This window comes from Erinaceus europaeus, chromosome 2 (assembly GCF_950295315.1).
Source record: "Erinaceus europaeus chromosome 2, mEriEur2.1, whole genome shotgun sequence".
Taxonomy (NCBI): Eukaryota; Metazoa; Chordata; class Mammalia; order Eulipotyphla; family Erinaceidae; genus Erinaceus; species Erinaceus europaeus.
This window is the reverse complement of record NC_080163.1, coordinates 122,507,879-122,532,288: the sequence shown is the minus strand read 5'-3', so window position 1 is coordinate 122,532,288 and position 24,410 is coordinate 122,507,879. Positions and strand designations below refer to the sequence as shown.

The window sequence follows — 24,410 nt, the reverse complement described above, 5'->3', positions numbered from 1 at the left end:
CTCCATACCCCCAGCTGGCTGGGGAGGCCCTATGGGAGCGGCTATGGAGGGAGGGAAGGGCTGGCCCCTGGGACAGAGCCTCTCTGAGGCTCCCTTTCCCTCGCCTGCCAGCCAGCCCAGGGCAGGACTTTGTGATGCCACAAATGGGCTAATCTGCCCTTGTCCCCAGCTTTCCTGTTGCTGCAGTGGGGGGTGGGGGGAGTCCCCCAGGGGAGGACTGGCTACACTGTGCCTGCTCCTCCCTGTGCTCCAGTCACCCATCTGCCCCCCAGCCTGCTCGCCACCAGGTAGGGAGGGACCCACTGGGGGAGGAGAACCAGGCCTTCTGGGGGCGGGGCCCTGGGGGGGGCTCACCTGGCCAGAGTATACAGGAGGGGCACCCGAGTGGCGCCAAACAGCCCCTCTGGCCCGAGGCCAGGTGCCCTAGGTAAGAACCTCAGGGGAGCATTGAATCACCATGTGAGACCCTGAGCCTGGATCCAGGAGTCAAGTGGGCCAACTCTGGTCTGCCGGACAGAGCTGGGGCTACTGGTAGAGCAAAGGGATTCCCCCAGGGGGTGTGAGAAGATGCTTAGGACACATCATCAGAAAGGGACTTCTTGAGGTGCCAGCTACCCCCTGTTCCCACACACACACCTGCCACACTAGTCTGCAGACCAGCCTGCCCCCACCCTAACCTCTGTTCTTCACAGTCCACTCCTCTCCCCTTGGCTGTCAGGCGGCCACACCCTCTGGTGTCCAGATTCTCAGCGTTAGGTCAGGCTCAGGAGACCCTGTGCTCCCCCATGGAACCTCACCCAGCAAGGTCACCCAGGCCCCCTGCCTCCCTTCCACCCTGCCACCAGCCTCATGGGCTCCTTCTTGTTCTCTGAGTTCCCATTCTCTGACCTCTGCCCACAGGGATCCTCTGTCCAGTTCACCCCAGGGAGCCTCCTGCCCTCTCCTGCAAAGAAAGATTCCATCGGAGTGTTTACCTAGGAGCTAGGAGCAGCCATAAAACCTAGTTCCCAACTAACTCTGGGCAGGGGACCCTCCTGTCCTTGCATCCCAATCACACCTCAGAGCAGTAGCCAGTCTAGGCAGTGGCCAGACTTCCATTAGTCCTTGCCCCCCCCCCCCCAAGCTCAGCTCCTCCAACCCGCCCCCCCACTCCTGCCCTCTGCCCTGCCTGTGTTCTTAACTTGTCAGAAGTCCCTTCTGTGCCTCCTGACTGCTCTCCAGTATTAGATGCCTGGAGCTTCTAGCACTAGCCCTACCTCTACTGGGCAGTGGCCTTGGGAAGTGTGTGCTGCCTCAGTTTCCTCATCTGCAAAGTACCTCAAGTGGCAGTGTCCTGGAGGGTGAGCAGGAAGGGAGTGTGGCACAGCTGCAGCAGAGCTTTGTGGGTAGGGAGAGTGGCTCCTGAGTGGTGCCCCTGCTTTCTGTCCCTGACCTTGGGTGTCTTCACTGCCTTTCTGGGAAGTCACACAACCCCACACCCTCATAGGCTCACAGTTTCCCCCCGACACACACACACACACCCGAAATGTGTCTGGGAGATCATGACTCCCCTAACTCTGTGTTCCCATTTTACACAGTCCCCAGGGTGGACAGTAACACAGGATGCCCAGGCCACAGACACAGGCGGGTGAGCTCAAGCAGAGTGGAGTATACCTCACATGCCCCCACCCCACCCCCACTTTTTCCTTGTTGTCACACTCTGTCTGGGACAGGAAGCCCCAAATGGGGGGACTAGGACTAAGGTCTGACTGGAGGAGTGGAAGCACCTTCTCTGCCTCCCCATCCCAGGGCAGGGAGCTGGGCAGAGCTGGCAGGAAGCCTGCTTAGAGAACAACCCTGAAAGAGGAGGTAATCCTGAACAACAATGCCACCTTTGAATCACAGAGTTTAATCCTCTCCAGCCCTTTGTTTCTGAGGCTGTGACATATGCTGAGCAGTTTAAAGCAGCAGAGATCCAGTCTCACAAGGTTGAAGCCAAAGGTCTGAGGTCTGGGTGTGGACAGGGGCTTTCAGGGAAGCTTCTTCCCACCACTTCAGGCTTCTGGGAGCTTTTTTTTTTTTTTAATTTTTTAAAATATTTATTTATTTATTCCCTTGTTGTTTTATTGTTGTAATTATTATTGATGTTGTCATTGTTGGATAGGACAGAGAGAAATGGAGAGAGGAGGGGAAGACAGAGAGGGGGAGAGAAAGACACCTACAGACCTGCTTCACTGCCTGTGAAGTGACTCTCCTGCAGGTGGGGGGAGCTGGGGGCTCGAGCCGATCCTTGTGCTTTGCGCCACATGCACTTAACCCACTGCACTACTGCCTGACTCCCTTCTGGGAGCTTCTTCAGGTGTCCTTTGCTGGTAGTCACATCACCCCATCACTACTGCCCTGTGCCTTCTGTCATAAGGGCACTGGTCATTTGGGCTCAAGTCCAGGACAGTCAAGATTCCTGCCCTAATCACATCCACAAAGACCCTCTTTCCAAATAAAATCATGTGCACAGGTTCCTGGGGTTGAGGCTCAGACATCTTGTGGAGCCCTGTTCTTGTGTCTGCCTGAAGATGTGATGATTTATGAACACAAAGTCCCCATGTGTCTCCCTCTCCCTAGCTATTTGTTGTTTGAGGCAGAGGGCCTGAAGAATAGGTTTAGGATATTTGCGGTGGAAAATCCCCTGGAGAGAGCTCAGGACAAGGGCAGGGGTAGATAGCGTAATAGCTATGCAAAGAGACTCTCATGCCTGAGGCTCTGGAGTCCCAAGTTCAGTTCCCTGCCCCACAATAAGCCAAAGCTGAGCAGTGCTCTGGCAGAGAGAGAGAGAGAGAGAGAGAGAGAGAGAGAGGACCCAGACCAAGTCCCTTTTAATAGAAGTCTGTCTGGCTTTTGAATCCAGCTCTTTGAAACCCATGGCATTTTGTTGTTGTTTTGTTTTGTTTTTTTATCAGAGCACTGTTCAGCTCTGGCTTATGGTGGTGTAGGGGATTGAACCTGGGACTTTGGAACCTCAGGCATGACAGTCTCTGTATAACCACTATGCTATCTTCCCCTGAAACCCACTGCCTTTGCCTGGTCACTGCTGCAGACTTGCACTGGTCATTACCTCAGCCTTTGTCATGTCTGGCTGGCTTGCCTTCTGTACCCCTGCAGAGAACCTGCTAGCTCTGTAGACAGGCCCTCTTTTTATTATTATTTTTTTATTTTATTAGTGATTTAATATTGATTTACAAAATTACATGTCAACAGGGGTATAAATCCACTCCATTCCCACCACCAGGGTTCTGAATCCTCAATCTCTCCACTGCAAGTCACTGCAGTTCCCCCTAAGGTTATAGACTTGGGCCAACCATCATCTCTACAACTGTCTGTCAACGTTTATACATAATTGCCCTCTTTTCTTCCTGATCCAATCCTCCAAGCCACTCATGGCAGTATTACTTCCAGATGTCCCTCTCCTTTTCCTCCTCTCTCTCCAGTTGCTGATGGAGCGCAAGTTCAGAGCTCTCTTATCTTCTTCCTCCTATACTTCTCTGTGCCCTTCTCCCTCCCCCCTAGGTAACCACTGTAGTTTTCCAGTCTAAATATGGTTTGTATTGTGTCTGGTTGTTTAAGTATGTGTATTCGGTTCTCTAAATTACACATATGAGTGAAACCATCCTGTGGCTTTCCTTTACCTCTTTGCTTACTTCACTAAGCATAATGTTCTTGAGTTCCATCCATTATACTCCAAAGGATGTAAAATCCTCGTTTTTATTGCTGAATAGCATTCCATTGAGTATATGCCCCATACTTTTTTATCCAGTCATCTGTTGAAGGGTACTTTGGTTGCTTTCAAATTCTGGGTATTGTGGATAATGCATCCATGAACATGGGTGTACATATATATCTCTTTGAATTAGTGCTACCATCTCTTTTGGGTAAATTCCTAGGAGTGGAATTGCTGGATCATAAGGTCTTTCCATCTGTATTTGCTTAAGGGTTCTCCATACTGTTCTCCGTGGTGGTTGCACCAATTTGTATTCCCACTAGCAGTGTAATAATAGAATTCCTCTCCACATCCTTTCCAACTTTTATCCTCTCCTGTTTTGTAGGTGAAGGCTGTTCTCACTGGTATAAGGTTGTATTTCAATGTGGTTTTAATTAGCATTTCCCTGGTGATGAGTGTATTAGAGCATTTTCACTTATATCTGTGGGCCATACATCTCTCTTCTTGCTTAAGTGTCCAAGGAACCACCTCCTGGTTCACACATCTCTCTTCTTTAGAGAACCATCTTCATATCTTCTGCCCACTTTTTTATAGGGTTGTCCTTTTTCTTTTTGTTGAGCTGTATGAGTTCTTTATAGGTGTTTGCTATCAAGCACTTGTCTGAAGTATGGTGTGCAAATATGTTTTCCCAATTGCTGAGTTTCCAGTTTATCCTTATGGAGTTTTCTTTTAACATATAGAAGCTTTTTAATTTGCTATATAGTCCCATTTATTCAGTCTTGTTTTTGTTTCCCTTGCCCATAGAGTGAAGTCTTCAAATAACGTCTTTAGTGTTAATGCCATAAAATGGTTCATCAATATGTTCTATGGATCTTATACTTTCAGGTCTAGTATCCAAATCTTTGGTCCATTTTGAGTTAATTTTAGTGTATGGCATTAACTGGTGGTCTAGTTTCATTTTTCTACATGTGGCTGTCCAATTCTGTCAACACCATTTGTTAAAAAAGAGACCTTCTTGGGAGTCGGGCGGTAGCTCAGTGGGTTAAACGCACGTGGCGTAAAGCGCAAGGACCTGCGGAAGGATCCCGGTTCGAGCCCCCGGCTCCCCACCTGCAGGGGAGGCCCTTCACAGGTGGTGAAGCAGGTCTGCAGGTGTCTGTCTTTCTCTCCCCCTCTCTGTCTTCCCCTCCTCTCTCTGTTTCTCTCTGTCCTATCTAACAATGACATCAACAGCAACAACAATAATAACTACAGCAACAATGAAAAACAACAGGAGCAACAAAAGGGAAAATAAATATATATATAAAAGAGACCTTCTTTTCCCCATTGGGCAGATTTCATGCCCTCTGTTTTGCATTTACCCTTTCCTCCTTTGCCCTCTGATCTGTGAGCAACATGGGGAATGGGCACCGCAATCAGGGCTCATGTACCCAGCTCTGGTGCACAGAGCACAAGCTCCCCACTGCCAGATGAAGGGAAAAGTGGCAGTGCTGCCTTCTGACCTCCACTCTGGCACCTCGTAGCTGAGTGGCAGCTCCCTGGGAGCCAGGGCATGGAGACCTTCTGTAAGAGAGAAGGAGAGATCTGTCTGGAGGAAGGAGCCCAAGACCAGAGTCTCTTGCTTAAGAAATGTGGTAGATTCGGTTCATGCACGGTGTTGAGGGGGGCATTGTGGAGAGGCCAGACCCACGCTCACGTTGGGGTCCTGCAGAGAGCAGGCTGGAAAGTAGTCTGCCATCTGGGGGCTTGCACCCGGTGGGAGTCTGTTGTTTTCGCCGGGCTATGTTGTTTTCGCCGGGCTGGCTTCACGGGCGGGTAACAGACGACCAGGGACTCATGGCTGAGCTGTAGGCAGTATCTCTTTATTCATGCAGGACGCAGCACAATCTAAGCCGAGCTAAGCTAAAACTAACTAAAAACTACAATCTTGTCCTTATAAATATACTAGCCCAGTAGGGTGGGAACAGGATGCGACGCAGAGGGTGGAGAGAAAAGTGACTGGTGAAAATCAGGGTATGACAAGGAGAGGGGGCAGAGCAAAAACATATCATGAACCAGTGGGGATTGAACCAATGCCCTGGAGGGAGGGTGGTGCTTGTTAACAGTGATTATGTAAATAGAATGAAGTGGTTATGTAAATAGAATAGTGTTAAGCAGGGGGGATTTAAACCAAATGAAACAGAAGGGGTTTTTAAAAGCATACTAACAGAGGAGACAGACAAGCAAACAAACAAGGAAGTACCCAGTGTGTAAGGCAAGCTGAGGGCTGTGCTGAGAAGGACCTGCTGTTTGTAGAGACATAACTGGATAGAGCAGCTGAGTCACATGGATGGCTCTGGGAAGAATATTCTAGGCCCAGAGCACAAATGTAAAAGGTCCTTGGTGGGAGCACCAGAGCAGAGTGAGCTCAAAGCACAGGAAGGAAAAGGGGTGGAGAGGGGAGCAGGTATGGAAGGTCTAGTGTGGTCCCCAGGTGAGAGTGTAGGAGCTGTGGATACCTCCTGCCCACCAGCCTTTGTTTGCTATGACTGTCTCCGGGGCCATGGCCAGAGCAGGCAGGAGCAGACAGACAGACAGACACACACACACACACACGCACACACACACACACACACACACACACTTTGCAGCACCTCTGGACAAAGCTCATATTGGGTGCCAAGGGCTTGGACTCTCAGAATGCATTTGCCAATGGAGTCCCTAGGACTTATATATAGATAGATGGTGCAAGCGAACCAAGAATCTGAGTCACTTGAGCTGGAGGGCAGGAAGAGCAGTGGCAGAGTGGGCAGCAGGCTAGTGTGGAGCCAGCTTTGGCGCCAGGGAGGGGCCTCCTCCTTTGGCAGGAGGAGTCTCTACTTCTCCTGCCAAATCCACTTTCCTTCTGCCAGTTGCTATCTGAGTCAGCCCCACCCAGGCCCTGCCCCCACGGAGGTGCATGCAGAGGGACCCCATCCCCGAGCACCCAGCTGCCCTCAAGCCCCACTGGCCCACAGCCGTGGCTACAAAGCCAGTTTGCAGGCCTAGTGGAGGTGGAGAAGTGGCACAGGGCCAGAGCAGCTGCAGGCACACCCTGCCCTCTTTCCAGGAACACAGTCACAGACACACACTCAAGAGGTTCCCAGTGAGTGACCTGGACAGCATCTTGAAGCCCAGCCTCTGCCACTTCACCTGCTTCCACGTTGAGAGGTGGGGCTGCGGGGAGGGCTGGGAACAGGAACCAGGAAAAACCCTGGACCCCAGCCAGTTGGCCTGATTTTAGACGTCTTCATTAATAAAAATGATAATATAAGGGCAGTCAGGGTTTCTGCAGACCTCAGCATGGGCCAGTGTGCATGACTCTCAGAGTACAGTTCTACTTCTATGGGCTTACAGGGATGTGTGTTTTGGGGTACAGTTTCACACCTTTACACGATGTGTTACTACATCCCTTCCTACCATCAAAGAGCCAACTTTCCCTCTCCAGTCTGAAGGTTAGGCTCCTCCCCATTGATGACCTCAGTTACAGTGGTTAAAAATTTTGTTTCCATTTGGTCGTGTCTGTTCCCTTACTTGTTCTTTTTTTTTTTCAACTCTAGGATCACTTAATTGAGAAAATGTTTATTTGGGGGATTGTTGTTGTCACAAGGGCTATATTTCCACATCTCCCCAACACAGGTGTCAGTGCATCTCACCCTCCACCTCCATCATCTTATTCCACCATAGGGACTCAGGTCCCCAACCTCCCTCCCCATACTGATCCTCTGTCCTGCTTCTGAGTCCCTAAATCCACTGTGTTTAACTATAGTCCACTGAGGATTCAACCTGCATTGCGTATTGTGAACGAGACAAAGGGAATGAAAGGGAGAGGACGTAGGGACCAGAGCACTGCTCAGTTCTGGCATAAGGTGGTACCATGGATTGAACCTGGGACCTCACACATATAAATTGGTACTCTAGCTGACAGAACTATTTCCCTACCCTGCTTTGTCTCTTGGAGCTCATCTGTGAGTGAGATCACTCAGTACTCACTTTTCTCCTTCTAGTTTATCTCACTCAACATAATTCCCTCCAGTTCTATCCATGTAGCAAAAGGCAAGGTAATGTCCTTTCTCAGAGCTGCATAGTACTCCCTTATACACATGGACCATGTCTCTACCTACTCCGCTGTTGTCAGGTTTTGTCTCAGGTTGTCTGTGAGTCCTGGCTGTTGTGACTCATGCTACAGTGGACTCAGGATGCAGCTGTTTCTTCATCTGGGTCTCTCCGTGTGGTTCAGGCAGAGACTTACCGTATCACGTAGTAAGCAGAGCATCTGCCTAACTTTAGAGGAGCCACTCTGTCTCTTACAGGCCAACCTAGTTAACCCTCCCCCGACACTGAGTACCATCTGTTCACACACTTGTCAGCACTTGATGCTTCTTTTTTTTTAATTTTTATTTATAAAATGGAAACATTAACAAGACCATAGGATAAGAGGGGTACAGTTCCCACCAATGGAACTCCCATCCCCTCCCCCTGATAACTTTCCTATTCTTTATCCCCCTGGGAGTATGGACCCAGGATCATCATGGGGTGCAGAAGGTGGAAGGTCTGGCTTGTGTAATTGTTTCCCCACTGAACATGGGCCTTGGCAGGTTGATCCATACTCCCAGCCTGCCTCTCTCTTTCCCTAGTGGGGTAGAGCTCTGGGGAAGTGGAGCTCCAGGACACATTGGTGGGGTCCTCTGCCCTGGGAAGTCCGGTTGGCATCATGGTAGCATCTGGAACCTAGTAGCTGAAAAAGAGTTAAGCTATAAAACAGAAAAAATTGTTGACTAATCATGAACCTAAAGGCAAGAATATTGCGGATGAAGATTTGAGGTCTCTGTTTTAGAAAAAGCTAGTAGGTCTATTTTAGGTATATTCCAAGGGGCCCATGACCCTACTAGTTTCTGTCTGCACCTGACATCTAATATGCAAGTGACCTAAGTTATTGTTTGGGGGGATGGTGTCATAGTTGGAAAAAGGACCAGAAAGCTGGATCAGGGAGGAGAGTAGCTTCCAAATATGGGAAAAGTGTATAAATATTGTTGACTGTAAATCCCATCTGTTTGATCTGTGGCCCATAGTCAGAACAGGAGCCTATGTAACCTCTGTATCCCTGTAGGTCTGAGCTCACATTCCATGGTCACAACTAGGAACAGTGAGTACTGTACCATATGTCCACACCCTCACCAGCACTTGTTGCTTCTGAGCCTCTTAGTACATAGGCCATTCTATATACTAAAAGTAATGGCAGCTCATTGTTGATTTGTTCTGCATTTCCCTGATAACAAGTGCCCGTGCTGAGTATTAATATGTCTGGTAGCTACTGGATTTAAATATATATATATCGTTTAATAAATGGGAGGTAGAGATAGAAAGATACGGAAACCAGAGAAAAAGGTGCTGGGGACTGAACCTGAGACCTCAGCGCCTCAGGCATGAAAGTCTTTTGCACAACTATTACACTATCTCCCCAGCCTTAGTCCCCAACTCCAAGAGGAAACTGGGTTCCAGAACAGTGGAGTGACATGTCACAAGTGGCTACAGATGAGCCCAAAGTCAAAGGTGTTACAGGCAGGCAGGAGTGCCACATGTCCACCTCTGACCTTTGCCTTCACTGCTCCAAGGAGGCCCTGCCATTTGCAGGTCTCCAGAGAGAGAACAGGCCATCCTGCTTTATGGGCCCCTCTTCTCTCATGTTTCATATATAAATGGGGGGATTAATGGTTTATAGTAAATACAGCTGTTGATACATGTATAAAATTTCTCAAAACACACTCACTCCCAGCCTATGTCCTCCTCCATCATCATGCATCAAGACCTTCAAGGCCCCCTCACACCCAGAGTCCTTTACTTTGGTACAATACACCGAAGTCCAAGTTCGACTTTGTGTTTCCCCTTTCTGTTCATATTTCTCAACTTCTGTCTTGTGTGTGGGGGTAGGGATCATTGCATATGCATCTTTCTCTTTCTGGCTGATCTCACTTAACATGATTCCTTCAAGCTCTATCCAAGATGAGATGAAGAGGGAGAATTCATCATTTTTAATAGCTGAGTAGTATATATCTCATGACTTTCTTAGCTACTCATTTGTTGTTGGATACCTAAGTTACTTTCATGTTTTGGCGATTACAAATTGTGCTTCTGTGAACATAGGTATACACAGGAATTTTTGGATGGGTGTGTTTGGTTCTTTAGGATATGTCCCCAGGAGAAGAATTGCAGGGTCTTAGGGTAGGTCCATTTCTAGCCTTCTGAGAGTTCTCTGGACTGCTCTCCACAGGGGTTGTATCAATTTACATTCCCACCACCAGTGCAGGAGTGTTCCCTTACCCCTGCAACCTCTCCAGCATTTATTGTTGCTATAGTTTCTGATGTAGGACATTATCACAGGAGTGAAGTGGTGTCTCATTGTGTTCTTTATTTGCATTTAATTGACAATGACATGGATCATTTTTTCATATGTCCTTTGGCCTTTTGGATCTCTTCTTTGGTAAATACTCTGTTCATATCCTCTCCCCACTTTTGGATGTGGTTATTGATTTTTTTTTGTTGCTGAATTTGGTGAACTCTTTATATATTTTCGTTAGATGTATGGCATGTAAAGATCTCCCATTCTATAAGGAGTCTCTTTGTTTGCTGGTGGTTCTTTTTGCTGTGTAGAAACTTTTCAATTTGATGTAGTCCCATTGGTTTATTTTTGTTTTAGTCTTCCTTGCAATTGGACTTGAGTCATTAAAGAAGCCTATAAAACTTAGATGAAAAGGAGTTCTGCCAATATATTCTTCTAAGTATTTGATAATTTCTGGTCTAACATCTCAGTCCTTGGTCCAGTTGGAGTGTGGTGAGTTGCAGTGGCTCAGTTTCGTTTTTCTGCACATTTCAACACAATTTTCCCAACACCATTTGTTGAAGAGACTCTCCTTTCTCCATTTAATAGTTTGGGCCCCTTTGTAAAAAAATTAGCTATCCATAGGTGTGGGGGGGTTTATTTCTGGGCTCTCAATTTTATTCCATTAGTCAGTGTGTCTATTTCTGTTCCAGTACCAGGTAGTTTTATTACAGTGGCCCTATAATATAGTTTGAGATCTGGGAGCATTATGCTTCTAGATCTGTTCCTTTTTCTCAAGATTGTTTTGGCAATCCTAGGTATTTTCTGGTTTCAGATAAACTTTTGTAACTTTTGTTCTATTCTCTTTAAAAATAAAAAAGTGGTGGGATCTTAATGGAGACTAAATTAAATTTGTATATGGCTCTGAGTAGAATATTCATATTGATTATGTTAATTCTTCCAATGCATAGGACATAGATTATCTTTCCACTTCTTTGTCTTTTTTTCCCCTTGAATAGTGACTCAATATTTTCAGTATACAAGTCTTTCACTTCTTTATTAGGCTTATTCCTAATTATTTAATTACTTTATTGTTATTGCTGCTAAAGTGGATGGGACTGATTTCTGTGTTTCTTCTTCTTTTGACTTAGTGTTTGTGTAAAGGAATGCCGCTGACTTTTGTATATTAATTTTGATAACTGCTCCAACAAGGACTTTGAAAATATCCAATATTTCTAGTCTATCTCTTCATTTAATTCTCCTGTTTCTTTATTAACTCTCTGCCTAGATGATCTGTCTACTTAACAGAGTGAGGTATTGAAGTCTCCTAGTATTACTGTGTTGCTATCAATATATTTTCATAGCTCTTTTGGTAGATGTTTGATGTATTTTGATGGCCCTTCATTGGGGGCATCAATGTTAATAACTATTAAGTCCTTTTGGTTGACTGATCCTCTGAGCATTATGTAATGTTCATCCCTATCTTTTATTACTTTATTTTAAAGTCTATTGTGTCATATATGAGAATAGCTGTTCCTGCCCCTTTTGTGGGCCGTTAACTTATATGTATGATAGTTTTCCATCCTTTCACTCTGAGTCTGTATTTGTCCTGTTGAGTTAGGTGGAATTCCTACAGAATTGCCTACTCTGTGCCTTTTAATAGGCAAATTCAGACCATTGATATTATATATTAAGATAGTTCAATGTCACTATTCTAATCTTGCCATGAGTGTACTAATGTATGCCTTGTTTTTGGTAATGTTGTTACTGTTTGTAGGATCTTTTTTTTTAGAACTTCTTGTAGGGCAGGTTTGGTTTAGTTAATTCCTTTAGCTGTTGCTTGTGTGAGGGTTTTTTTTTTTTCTCTGTCTAGTCTGAATGATAGTCTGGCATGATAGTCTATTCTTGGGTTTCTTGAATCTTTACATCCTTTCTGTTGTGTAGCATGGGGAAGTTTCTGCTATTATTTATTCTATTACATATTCTTCACCTTCTCTTCCTCTGGCAAATCAGTAATGTGTATATTGTTTCTTTTGAGGTCATCCCATATGTCTCTGTTATTTTCAGTATCTCTTTTTTAGCTCTCTTACTTCTTTCTTAGTTTTCTCTAATTCACTTTTGATCTTGCAAATTCTGTTTTCTGCCTTAGTTTTTCTGCTCTCACTTCCCTCAGGCTCCTTAGTTTGGCTGACTGTATTAGCTTCTTCAGATAGTTGGGCTCTTAACTCAGCTATTTCAGCTTTTAGCTCTTTAATTACCTCAAGATAGTTTGTATTATCTTTTATAGTCTCATCATTTGTTTCCTCATTTCTGATATTTCTATCAAAGGCTTTCCTCACTTATGTAATTATCATATCTGTTAATGTTTGGATGTTTTTTATCATCCTTATTTACTTCTAGGTTCTTGGCTCCAAACTCCCTACCCCAACCTGGGATCCTGTCATGGTTCATTGTTGCAGACTTATTTTATTGGTTTGATTATTATATTTGCTCTCCTTTGAGATTTCTGTCCTGGATGTTTAACTATGCAGGTTTGCACAGATGGCCTCCTCAGTGTATTTATATCTGTGCAGGATGTGTGAAACCTGTCCCAGGATAGAGTCCTATAGGAAGCCCACCAAGATAGTGCTTTGTTTTAATTGAGATGGAGGTGTAGTACACCAGATTCCCTCTACAGAGCTAGGCCAGTCCAAGCAAGCAACTCCCAAATAATAGAACAATACACTCCACTCTACTAATTTCTCTGACAGCAATGTGCCACTCAGGTGAGATTTGCTACTGCAGCCTGATTCAGATTATAGACTTTGTGTGTGGGAGCAGTTATGGTGTAGCACCAGTAGTTGAGGTTCCTCTGTAGCTGTTGATCACTTTAAGGTACAGATACTAGTTGTGGCTGAAACTTCTGGCAAGAAGCCCCTTTAGGCCAGTGATTGGCTTCCCAAAATTCCAAGAAAAGTCAGAAAAGGAGTACTCTGACCCTCTGTAGGGGCAGCAACACTTAGAATCTTATGTTGCTGTTCAGGTATGATGTGAGGTGGCCTCTGGTCTGTTGGTCGTAGAACCCCTGAAACCAGCTACCATTTTGTGTGTTTCAGGAGTGGGTAGAGCTATTGTTTTAATGTTAACACCACTGCCTCTGAAAGATCAGAGGTAAGCTGGTGGTGGCTATTGTAAAGGCGGGTGGATCTCCTGTGTTCAAATTGTAGAGAGAAATAGACAACTAGGACAGCTAAAAAAGAAAGTCTCAGAAAACAGAAGGACTACACACAGAGAAGGAATTAAACTAAAAAAAAAAAAAATGTACACACTCACTAAGAGAGAGAAACAGAAAACATACAAAACAACCATAGAAAGAAAAAAAGAAAAGAAAAGCAGATGGGAGTGTGCATACATGTACGTACCACACCTGATGGTGGTAGTGGTATTGGTGTGTAGAGGTCTTGTCGTAGGTACATATCAAACTTATTACCAACTGAGAAGAACGTTGGTCTGATGGAGCTTCTCCCAATTCCCAAAATACTTATGTATGCACATCTCTGCTGGAGTGGTGAGTGGATGGGGCTACAGAGTGACTACCTGCTTATGACAGGGCAGACCAATCTGCCTGCCACGTGGCTTCTGGCCTATCTGCAGTTCAGCTCCAGTCAGAGAAGGTCACAGGCACCCACACTGTGATCTGACTCAGCAGTCAGACTAGCTTGAAGGCAGGCTGTCCCTTTAGAGAATTCCTCCTCTGGATCATAACCTACACTTTTCCCACTGCCACTGGAGCTATGTCATATTATGTTTCTTGTTGTATTATCTGTTTGTTCCCCTCAGAGGACTCGATCTTGGCATAATACTGGTAGAAAGGACTCAGGTAGGTTTGACAAAAGATACACTTTCTGTGAAGTTCAGTCCCCGAGCAAAGGCAGCCATAATAGTTAAGGCAATTTACTCCTCAGACCTGCCTGTAATTCACCTCCCCAAGCCTCTTGCTTCTCCCACAAAGCAGTGATTTCTCAGTCTTGGCTACATGGGATGGGGGGTGGGGGAGTTGTCACATGAGGGTTATTTTTAAATGTCATTACCTCAATCAGATGACATACCAGTTAAATCAAAAGATACTCCTGGGTGATTACACAAAGTAGTCAGGCTGAGAGATGGCTCCGATGACATGCTGTGACCTCCCACTCCTCAAAATTCCCAACATTCTCCCAATTCCAGCCCCCCCACCCTGTCTCCAGGCCTCCAAGGGTGACAGTGGTTTGTTATGCAAACAGCTAACTAGGGTTCTCAAAGTCTTTTCTGGAGAAGCCTCATTCTGCAAGATGCCCCATGAGCATAGAGGGTGTGGTCAGTGAAACTGGGGAACCTACCCTCTAGCCATCCCCCCATACTGGGTCACCAGGTAAGGCAGGTCAGCAGTCCCTCATCCATTCCCAGAAAGGAAAGCAAGGGCACCTGACATCAGGCTTCCTGGAGAACATGCTGGAAGGGCTGTCTCAGCGTCATTGGGTGGCCAGCATGCCCTGAGCCAAGTGCTGACACCTGGAGTAGAGTAGGCAGGCCAGACATGGTGCCCACCCTCCCAGATCCCTCGTTGTGGACCTGGGCACACAGCTGTGTCCTACCTTCCAGGTGCATGGCCATCAGTCTGTCTACTGAACTGAGCAGAGCAAGATCAGTATAAGAGGATAGACAGAAAGCCTTTGCACAAAAGAGGAAGTCACCACTATGGTTTCTCCTTGGAGCCCCCAGCCCTCCTTTCAGCCCCCATGCAGCTGGAAGGGGTGGTTCTGGGGGGCCTTTGCTGAAAGTCACTATAGCAGGGGAAAGTGGGGGGTGGGCAGGAGGGACCTGGCCCTTACCTCTGGGTCTGAATTGACAAGGATGAACAGAAGGACGTGTCTATTAAATTCCATAAGCATTTATTTATTCCTGTTCAAATATGATATGTGTATTATCCAGGTAGTGTATGAAAATGGTACAAAACCCAGAAAGTGCAAACAGGACATAATTATAGAGTCGGCTCCCCAGTCCCTCATGTCCCCATCCGGGCTGCTCCTGCTGCCAGTTCCTGTGTGTACTTCCATACCCTTTCCTCCTTCCTCCCCTACCTCACTCCTCCTCTCCTTCCCTCCTTTCCTTTTTCCCTTGCTCAAATGACAGCAAACTCCAGTTGCCCCCTTTCCCAGCTAATGATCATGGAGCGCCTGTCATGCCATTACATAAAGAAGGGCTGCAAAGTATTTTGTCATAAGAATGTGCCAGAACCTATTTAATGAGGCTCTTAGTGAGTGACACCTGGGCTGCATCCCATTTTCAGCTCCTCTGAACAATGTCTTAATGAATAACTTTAGAAAGAGATCATCATCCCAGTGCAAGTCTGTCTCTAAGACAAACACCTAACAAGGCTGGCCTGCAGTTACGACCCTGTGCACTGTCATCATGATAGGAAGGGCTGGCTCTCCTCAGGGATGGATGCCACACCAAAGGATGGCATTACTTTTTTTTTTTTTTTTTAAATATTTATTTTATTTATTTATTCCCTTTTGTTGCCCTTGTTGTTTTATTGTTGTAGTTATTATTGTTGTTGTCGTTGTTGGATAGGACAGAGAAAAATGGAGAGAGGAGGGGAAGACAGAGAGGAGGAGAGAAAGATAGACACCTGCAGACCTGCTTCACCGCCTGTGAAGCGACTCCCCTGCAGGTGGGGAGCCAGGGTTCGAACCGAGATCCTTATGCCGGTCCTAGTGCTTTGCGCCACCTGCGCTTAACCCACTGCGCTACAGCCCAACTCCCAGGATGGCATTACTTTTACAAACTTTCTGTCCTGAAAACCTGCCTGGCCCCCATTCTTTCAGGTTTTTCACCACATAACTCTTTTTTTTTTTTTGAAATCTTAGCAGAAAAGGGAAAAGGAATGGGGTTCCAGCAGGAGTGGGCACCCACACAACAAGAAAGGAAAGGGGCCAGGCAGCGGTACACCTGGTGAAGCACACACATTATAGTGTGCAAGGACCCAGGTTCAAGCCCCAGGTCCCCACCTTTAGGGGGAAAGCTTTATGAGTGGTGAAGCAGGGCTGCAGGTGTCTCTCTGTCTCTTTCCCTCTCTGCCTCCCACTTCCTTCTCAATTTCTGTCTCTATCCAGTAATAAGTAAATAAAAATATTTTTAAAATTAAAAAAATATATAGAGGCACCTAGGACATCAGGTAGGAAACTGTTTAAGGGACAATGGGAGAGAGTGTCACAGCAGCCAAGTAACAACGAGACAGGAGCAGGCAGCTCAGGCAGGGAGAGAACCTTGTCCCCAAGGAAGCCTCCAGCCAGCCCGGCAGGACCAAGAAACTATAGTGACCCAGGGGTGTGTCCACACCAGCTATGGCTACTTGTAAGAACCAATTTGTTATATTTGCAGGAACTTATGAACAAGTTTATAAACATGCACACTGTTCAACATTAAATGACAGGATCCAGGGAGGCACTGGGGCAGAAGAGCACAGGACTTGCATACACTAGGACCCAAGTTTGGTCCCTAACACTGCATGTGTTAGGGTGATGCTCTGGTTCTCTCGCTCTCTCTCTCTCTATCTATCTCTCAATTAATTAATTAATTAAATCTCAAACTATTTTAAAAGTCTGCCATGCATATGACCCAGGTTCAAGCTCAGTCCCCACCCAATTGGAGGAATCTTCAGCACTGTGTTGTCTTGCTCCCTCTCACCCTCTGTCTCTGTGTCTGTATGAGAATGTCTTCAGATACATGGGCCCAAGTCCTGGGGTCCCTTTTTGCTTCTTAGAACCATGGTAATGTCCTTCTACTCAGTGCTGATCCCACTGTGCTTGATCATCTCCAGCTGTGCACACTCAAGGCCTCGGTGCTTTTTGCACTCAGGCCTCATCAGAACCACCAGTGACGCAGGCCACCTCCCCCAGCCCCCACTTCTGGCTGAGTGTCGTGGATGACCTAAGGAAAAAATATAGATTTGACTCTGTTCCCAGTCAGAGCGCCTTCGTAATTTCCTAACCTTAATGCTGCTCCTCGGCTCCAGTTCCTGTCACAGAGCCAGATCCTTTAGAATCCAACAGTAGCAGCATCTTTTGTTCTAATGAGGCAACTCTTGGTGACTCCAGATGGTTCCAGGAGGAGGATGGAGGAAGGGGCTTGCCAGAAAGAGCATGATTCAAATCCAGACTCTTCACCCCACCCTCTGTCCTCCAACAAAGATTGAGAAAGTGCAGGTTTTGGAAAGCTTCTAAGTTGGGGAGCACATACCAGGAGAATGGTGCTCTGCACCCCCATAGCCACAGAAGCTCCTGTGTGGGGACCTTTACCTGTGTGTCTCTCTATCTGGCCATCTACCTGTAGCCACCGAAGTGTCTTGTAATTAATGGGCCACAGTGAATAAACTGTCTTCCCGGGTTCCGGTTCCAGGAGACCTTTTGCAAATGGGGACTCCCAGCGAGGACCCCCTGCAGTCTATAAACAGAAGTGTGGGCAGTGTGAGCTCCCTGTGACTGGCGTCTGTCGTCTGTCCGCAGTGAGCACCACCTAGTAAGGCCCCTCCCCTGCAGGCCTTGGTCCCCTGTGATGAGTGTGAGAAGTAGACGGTGCTGCTGGTCGTCCAGTTGGTGTAGACACATTGGCCCATGTGGATTAGCTCCCATGTGGCATCAAAGCATATGAGAGTGAGAGGGGAAAAAAGCATCCATGAGGTGCCCAGCTTAGTAAGACTAGGGTGGGGCCTGAGAACTTGCATTTCTTTCTCTTTTTTTATTTTTCTATTATTATCTTTATTTGTTTACTGGATAGAGACAGTCAGAAATCAAAGGGGAGGGGAAGATAGAAAGGGAGAGAGACAGAGAGATACCTGCAGCACTGCTTCACCACTTGCAAAGCTTTCCCCCTGCAGGTAGGACTGGGGGCTTGAACCCGGGTCCTTGTGCATTATAATATGTGCATTTAACCAAGTACACCACCACCTGGCCCCAAGAACTTGCATTTCTAAGTTCCTAGGTGGTTCTGATGCTGCTGGTCAGGGGATTCCCCACAGTGCAATAACACAACCCACATACACACTGAGCATTCATTGCTGGGAGTGAGCTGACCTGTCTTAAGTACACACACAACAGTTATTCAACATTCAGCTGTGTTCTCTGGTCAGTCAGCTGGGAGGTAAGCCAATGGACCCAGGTGACAGTGAAGGAAGGGGGGAGGTGTAGTTAGATCCTGGAATCAGGGAGGCCTGGGCAGACTGCTGAGAGCCTCCAAGAATACAGCCAGCTCATGCCCCTGGAACCTCAAAGATCACCTGCAGGTAGCAGGAAGCAGTCCCTGGCCTGCTCAGGAGCAAACAAAGCCCATCACAGGCTTTAAACAAAAGTGAGAAGTAGGAAGAGAAATCCTGAAGGAGACAGTGAAGATCACACTGGACCCTGGAAATAGAGCATCTGGGTCCAAAGCCCTGTCTTCCCGAGGGTCAGGAACAAGGAGAAGGAAGAAGACCAAGGGGGGCAGGCAGTAATGCAGCAGGTTAATACACATGGCACGAAGCACAAAGACTAGCCTAAAGGATCCCGGTTTGAGCCCCTGGCTCCCCACCTGCAGGGAGTTGCTTCACAGGCCATGAAGCAGGTCTGCAGGTGTCTGTCTTTCTCTCGCCCTCTGACTTCCCTTCTTCTCTCAATTTCTCTCTGTCCTATTCAACAACAATGACAACTGGCAACAATGACAATAACAACAAGGGCAACAAAATGGGAGAAGTGACCTCCAGGAGCAGTGGATTCATAGTGCAGGCACCGAGCCCCAGCAATACCCCGGAGGCAAAAAAAAAAAAAAAAAGACAGCGAGAGACTGTGGATCCTTTCACAGCAAGTTCAGGAGCAGGTAGCACAGCCATGGGGGCACACAGAGCAGATGCTGAGCTGGGCGTACTTCACACCCAACCTGGCCGGCTGGCATTGCACACATGGAAGACACTCACTGAGTTGCATCTTACTTCAGAGGTGTGGAAGTGACACCCAGCATGTCCCCCAAGACACAATCTTGACAAGTCACTTCCTACATAGTAACCCAAACCTCCACGTGCCAGGCCTCCTGCTGAGCTCTGTGGACACAGTGGTGAGAGAAGTCACTGTTCCTGCCTGACCATCTCCACCAAGTCTGTCCAGAAGTGCCTGCAGAAAAGATTGGCCTAAGGATTCCAGTTCAAGCCCCCGCTTCCCCACCTGTGGGGGGCGCAGAAGGGGTGTCACTTCACAGGTGGTGAAGCAGGTCTACAGGTGTCTTTCTTTTCCCGTCTCTGTCTCCCCTCCTCTCTCAATTTCTCTCTATCCTATCCAACAACAGCAGCAGCAGTGGCAACAATGACAATAACAACAACAAGGGCAACAAAATGGGTTCAGGTGAGCTCTGAGAGGACAAGAAGGAGCCCCACAGAGCACTGAGGCTGGACTGTGAGGTTCAAGGTAAGAGAGAGCCTAGAAAGAGCTGTGGAGATAACAGGGCTGGTGATGAGAATCTTTTTTGCTGAACCTGGATGTTCTGATTTCCAGTTTCTAAAAGCAGGGGTTTTGCCTGTGGGCAGAGCTCCCAGATCATAGGCTATAAAGTAGTTCAAAACCCAGACGAAGTGAGGGCAGCCGACTAGAAAGCTGTGTGCAATTTCTAACAAGCTCACACACTCACCACCCTCCAGGGCTCAGCAGCTCTGCTTCCAGTCATGTGGCCTAAAGAAATGAAGGCAGGTGTCGACACAGAGGCTCTAAGGGAAATGTCAGAGCACAAAGCTGGACACATTCCAGGTTACAGAACTCAGGAAAGAAGAGAGTCCACAAAAGATAGTGCATTCCATGTGAGTCCACTGATGTCAAGATCAGGAGCAAGGCAGAATTAATGTCAGGGGACAGAGCCAGAAAAGTGGGGCCTAGCAGACTCTGCATCTCAGCCTAGATGGTGTCACATGGGGGGGACACAACTGCCCACTCAGGATGCCTGCAATTTGCTGAGTGCAGGTTATAAACTGTAGCTCATTTGATAGAATAATGATTAGAGGGGGTCAGACAGCAGCGCAGCAGGTTAAGCGCACGTGGCACAAAGCACAAGGATCGGCATAAGGATCCCAGTTTGAGCTCCCGGCTCCCCACCTGCAGGGGTCGATTCACAGGCGGTGAAGCAGGTCTGCAGGTGTCTCTCTTTCTCTCCCCCTCTCTGTCTTCCCCTCCTCTTTCCCATTTCTCTCTGCCCTATCCAACAACGAACGACATCAACAAAAATAGCCACAACAAGGCTACAACAACAAGGGCAACAAAAGGGGAAAAAATATTAATGATTACAGGGGAAGAGGTAGATAGCATAATGATGATGCAAACAGACTCTCATGCCTGAGGCTCCGAAGTCCCAGGTTCAATCCCCTGCACCACCATAAGCCAGAGCTGAGCAGTGCTCTGGTTAAATAAGAATGATGATGATGAGGAAGAGGAGGAGGAGGAGGAACATTACAGGCACTAGAAGTGAGATGGCACCAGGGTGAGCGACAGATGGGAAGATGTAGAGGCAGTGGAGCCATGAGTCAGGCCCCTGTGTTCGGGGGCTCCCTCCCTTGCCAGATAGAAGCCAGATAGAAAATGGATGCAGAGATCAGAGCCACCAGATGAGGAAGATGGTGTTGACGGGTGATAGTGAAGATGGTAATGAGGAGCATAACATGGATGAAGAATGCTGGTGATGCAGGTGCCGAGGACTATCTTCAAATGTGCAAGCAGTGCCTCATGGTAGCAGAAAACTTGAAATGCAGATAAGGAATCCCTCTGTTCTCCCACAATTCAGTGGTGCTGCTGCTAAAATGGTGGGAGACAGCAGTGAAGGTGAAGATGACTACAGAGATGAGCTGCTGGGGAAAAGTTGGGGGGCCTGGTGAGGAGGGCCCTGGAGAGTATGGGCAAGGGCATTTGCAGTAGCCAGCACACAATGAGGACCATTTGGATTCCCATCTTGAGATTTGAATGGCACTTGGTACAGGCCAGGGCAGCTCATGGCATGAATGAATGAGTGAATGAGCAAGGGGTTGAGGCCAAGCTCCTGGTACATTCTTTTGCTGTGAGGCATTTCCTACCCTGAAAATGGCTAGCTGGCACAGCCCTAGTGCTGCATCTCCTAAGTGGGTTGGAGCAAAGGCCAACTTCACTGCATGCAGCTCTTCCAGGTCCCCACTAGGCTCAGAGCTCCACTGTCCCTGCCAGGACACCCTTAACAACTGCTAAGCCCAGGTTTTCACTGTGCTGGGCTGTGCATTCTGCAGCCTGTCCTGGCTCTGGTTGGGGGACGGAATGGGCATGTCTATCCGTGCATGGACTGGTGAGATCAGGGCCAGGCCCAGCCAGATGACGTTTTAGCCTTCAAGCCTTTGATTCCACCATCTCAGTGGCTGTCATGCAGGAATTGTCCCAGCATGGGGATGGCTAGGCCCCTGGTCTCACAGCAGACTTCTCAGTAAGTCCTCATTAACACTCCCTCCACCTCCAGCCTTGCACCAAACACGCAGAGCCTCGCAGGCCCTGCCTGGACCTGAACGTGCCTGGGGGCAGCACCCCAGCAACACAGAGGGCAGGCAGATGGCAAGCTGCCCCATGTGCTGGCTGTCAGGTCCTTTCAAAGAGCCCAGAGCCTGTCAGGTCCTGCTGAGTTCAGTCCCGTGAGCTGGGCAGCTCCTCCTTATTCAAACAGGCACCCTGTTCTCCCAGGCAGCACCTCCCTGCCGCACTCAGCCCCACCAATGCTTGGACCCTCCAAAATGAGCATGGCAGGAAACTTGGAAAGCAGATAAGGAACAGGCCTACTGTTCAAGAACCTGTGATGCTGTTGCTCAGATGGTGATGGTACAGACCATGGAGAAGATGAGGATGGAAGATAATGGGGAAGATGAGATGAAAGAGGCGGTGAAGAGGAAAGATGGTGGGGGTGGTGATGGGAATAATGACGACAGCCATGCAGAAGCCGGCTGTGATTGTGTTTGCTCTGAGCTCACCACAGTCTCAAAGGAGACCGACCAAGTAGATCTCATCCTCACAGAAACCACAGTCACAAGAAGGCTCTTGTCTTGTTTTAGGGAAGGAACTAATTAAAATCAGAAAGGCACCTAGGGTCAGGGTTCACTCACACTGCCTGCCTGGCTTGGCCTCCTCTCTACCCCTTGAGGTCTGTAAATGTGACTGACACTACTTCCCAGGGCGTGAAGATGAGCACAGGCCTAGCCTCCACTTGGGATGTGAAAGCAGCTCTCCTTTCTTTCTTTCTTTCTTTCTTTTTTCCTTGAGTTTTGCAAGTCATGTTTTCCCTTTATGTAGGTTTTTTTCTTCTTATTTATTTATTTATTTATAAAAAGGAAACACTGACAAAACCATAGGATAACAGGGGTACAGTGAAAACAGCTCTTATGATCATCTTCTGCCAGCCCTTCATCTTCTCCAGCCTGCCCCCTCTCTGCTGCAGGCCCCACTGCCCCCTCACTTCCCCAGGCTGCCCTGCCAGGGCTTCTGAACTGCTTTGCCAGATCCTCACGGGCTCTGACTATGGCCCCTGGGCTGCAAAGTCACAGCCAAGAGAGGGAGGTTCCTGGTCCTGGGACGGTGTACCCACAGAACACTATGGGAACTCCAAAGAGGAACAAGAGTCCTTCCTCGTTGTTAGAGGGGAGTCAGCTGATAAACAGACTGTTAGGAAAGGGCCCTGCCCTACTTCCCCCTTATTCTAACCTTCCCTCCCTCCCCCTGCCTCCCAGTAATCTCCCACCCCCAGGCTTTCCACAGCCCCTCTTTTCTAGCAGCAACCACACCTCCACTCTAGTCTAACCCCCACCTCCAACTGTCCCCACTCCCCAAGTTGTGTGCTCAGCTAGAAAGATCTGCAAGCATTTCACCCTAGAAAGACAGCCCTCTCTCTTCCCCTTTAATCTGCATGCGGAGCTCAACATCAGGCTGATGAAAGCACTCATGCCATAGGAATGGGGGGGGGGGTTACTACCAGAGTTTTCCTGAAAGGACCTTGTTCCACACTTAGCCAGATGCTGCTGCTCCACCCCAGAATCACTTCAGTACCGGGTCCCACAGACACTGGCTCCAAGATGGATGGAGAACCCCCTCAGTCTCTGAATGAGCATGTGAGCTGGTGAGAAAGTGGAGCAGAGGGCTGCAGGCTCTCACACTGACAGCCCCCTGCAGTGCTTCCTGGAGCTGTACTCAGCTTCTGATTCCTGTGCAAGGCTGTCTCCTGAGTCAGCTCCCAAGTTGTCACCTTGGCCAGCTCCTGAGGCTCCTCCAGCCCCTCCCACCTGCCTCCAGCTTCCCAAAGCAACCCCCAGGTCCCATCTGTGAGTGAGTCCTGTCCTGCCCAGCCCAACTCTTCAGGTGACCCAGCCTCTTCCCCCCGCCCAGGGAAGTGCCACCCCCCTCATCAGGGCTCCCAGAATACTCAATGCCCCCTCCCCCAGGCTCCCTCCAAAGCTCCCTTTTCTTTTTAAATTTATTTTTTTTATTTTAAAATATTTTTACTGGATAGAAACTGAGAAATTTATAGGGGGGGGAAGATAGAGGAGGAGAGAGACAGAGATACCTGCAGAACCACTTGCAAAGCTTCCCCCATAAAGGTGGGGACTAAGGGCTTGAAACTGGGTCCTTGCACAAGGTAACATGTGCTCAGCCTGGCACACCACCTCCTGGCCCCCTCCCTTTTATTTTCTTTACTCTGACTGAGGACACTTGGGCCCCAGTGGAGAGGTCAGGGCTGACTTGAGTGGCCTGACTTGCATGGCCCTCACAGGCAAACTGAACAACATGCTTGCAAAGCCCTTGGTAAAAGAAGCTCAGGAAACACAGGTCCTCCTCCCACGCCCCCCTTTGTTTAAACAACAGAAAGGTGGGGATGGGTCTTGAGCAGTGTTCTGGGACAGAGAGTTGAGCAGGGAACCCGGGCTAAGTGGGGACACCTCCCCAGGCCAGCACCAGCCCACCTGCAGCAACCTGCCTGCCTGGGTGTGGCTGAGGCAGTAGAGCCCCTAGAGGGGGGCCAGCAACGTGAGTTTAGGAGAGGCTCTGGAGGTGTGTGGGGCCTGCTCACAAGAGGTTGTCCACCCCCCACCCCCCCACCCCGGAATCCTTACCCACAGAACCCTGTAGCCCCAAAGCCCTATTATTGGGACCTCCAATGCCAGGATGGGACCTCTGTGTAGAGAAACTGGCCACATGCATGTTCTTGGAAACAGTTAAAGCTCCTCATAAATTAGCTCCCTTGAAGTAGGTCACTGAGGCCCTGACCCGTCAGCCCCAGGAAGCAAGACCAGCAAGTTTGTGCAATCTGACAAGGTTTCACAAACAAGCAAACAGAGTTGTTTTTAGTAGC

At 48.1% G+C, this 24,410-nt stretch overlaps 1 protein-coding gene across 1 annotated transcript in view; it reads left to right on the top strand.

Annotated features, from left to right (window-relative positions):
* Positions 1–203: 203 nt before the first annotated feature.
* The window catches only part of OSGIN1 (oxidative stress induced growth inhibitor 1), a 42,293-nt gene continuing 18,086 nt past the window's right edge, over positions 204–24,410 (top strand). The window contains exon 1 of the mRNA XM_060185108.1: positions 204–287. The gene's annotated coding sequence lies outside the window, so the exon portion shown is untranslated. The remainder of the gene's footprint in view (positions 288–24,410) is intronic.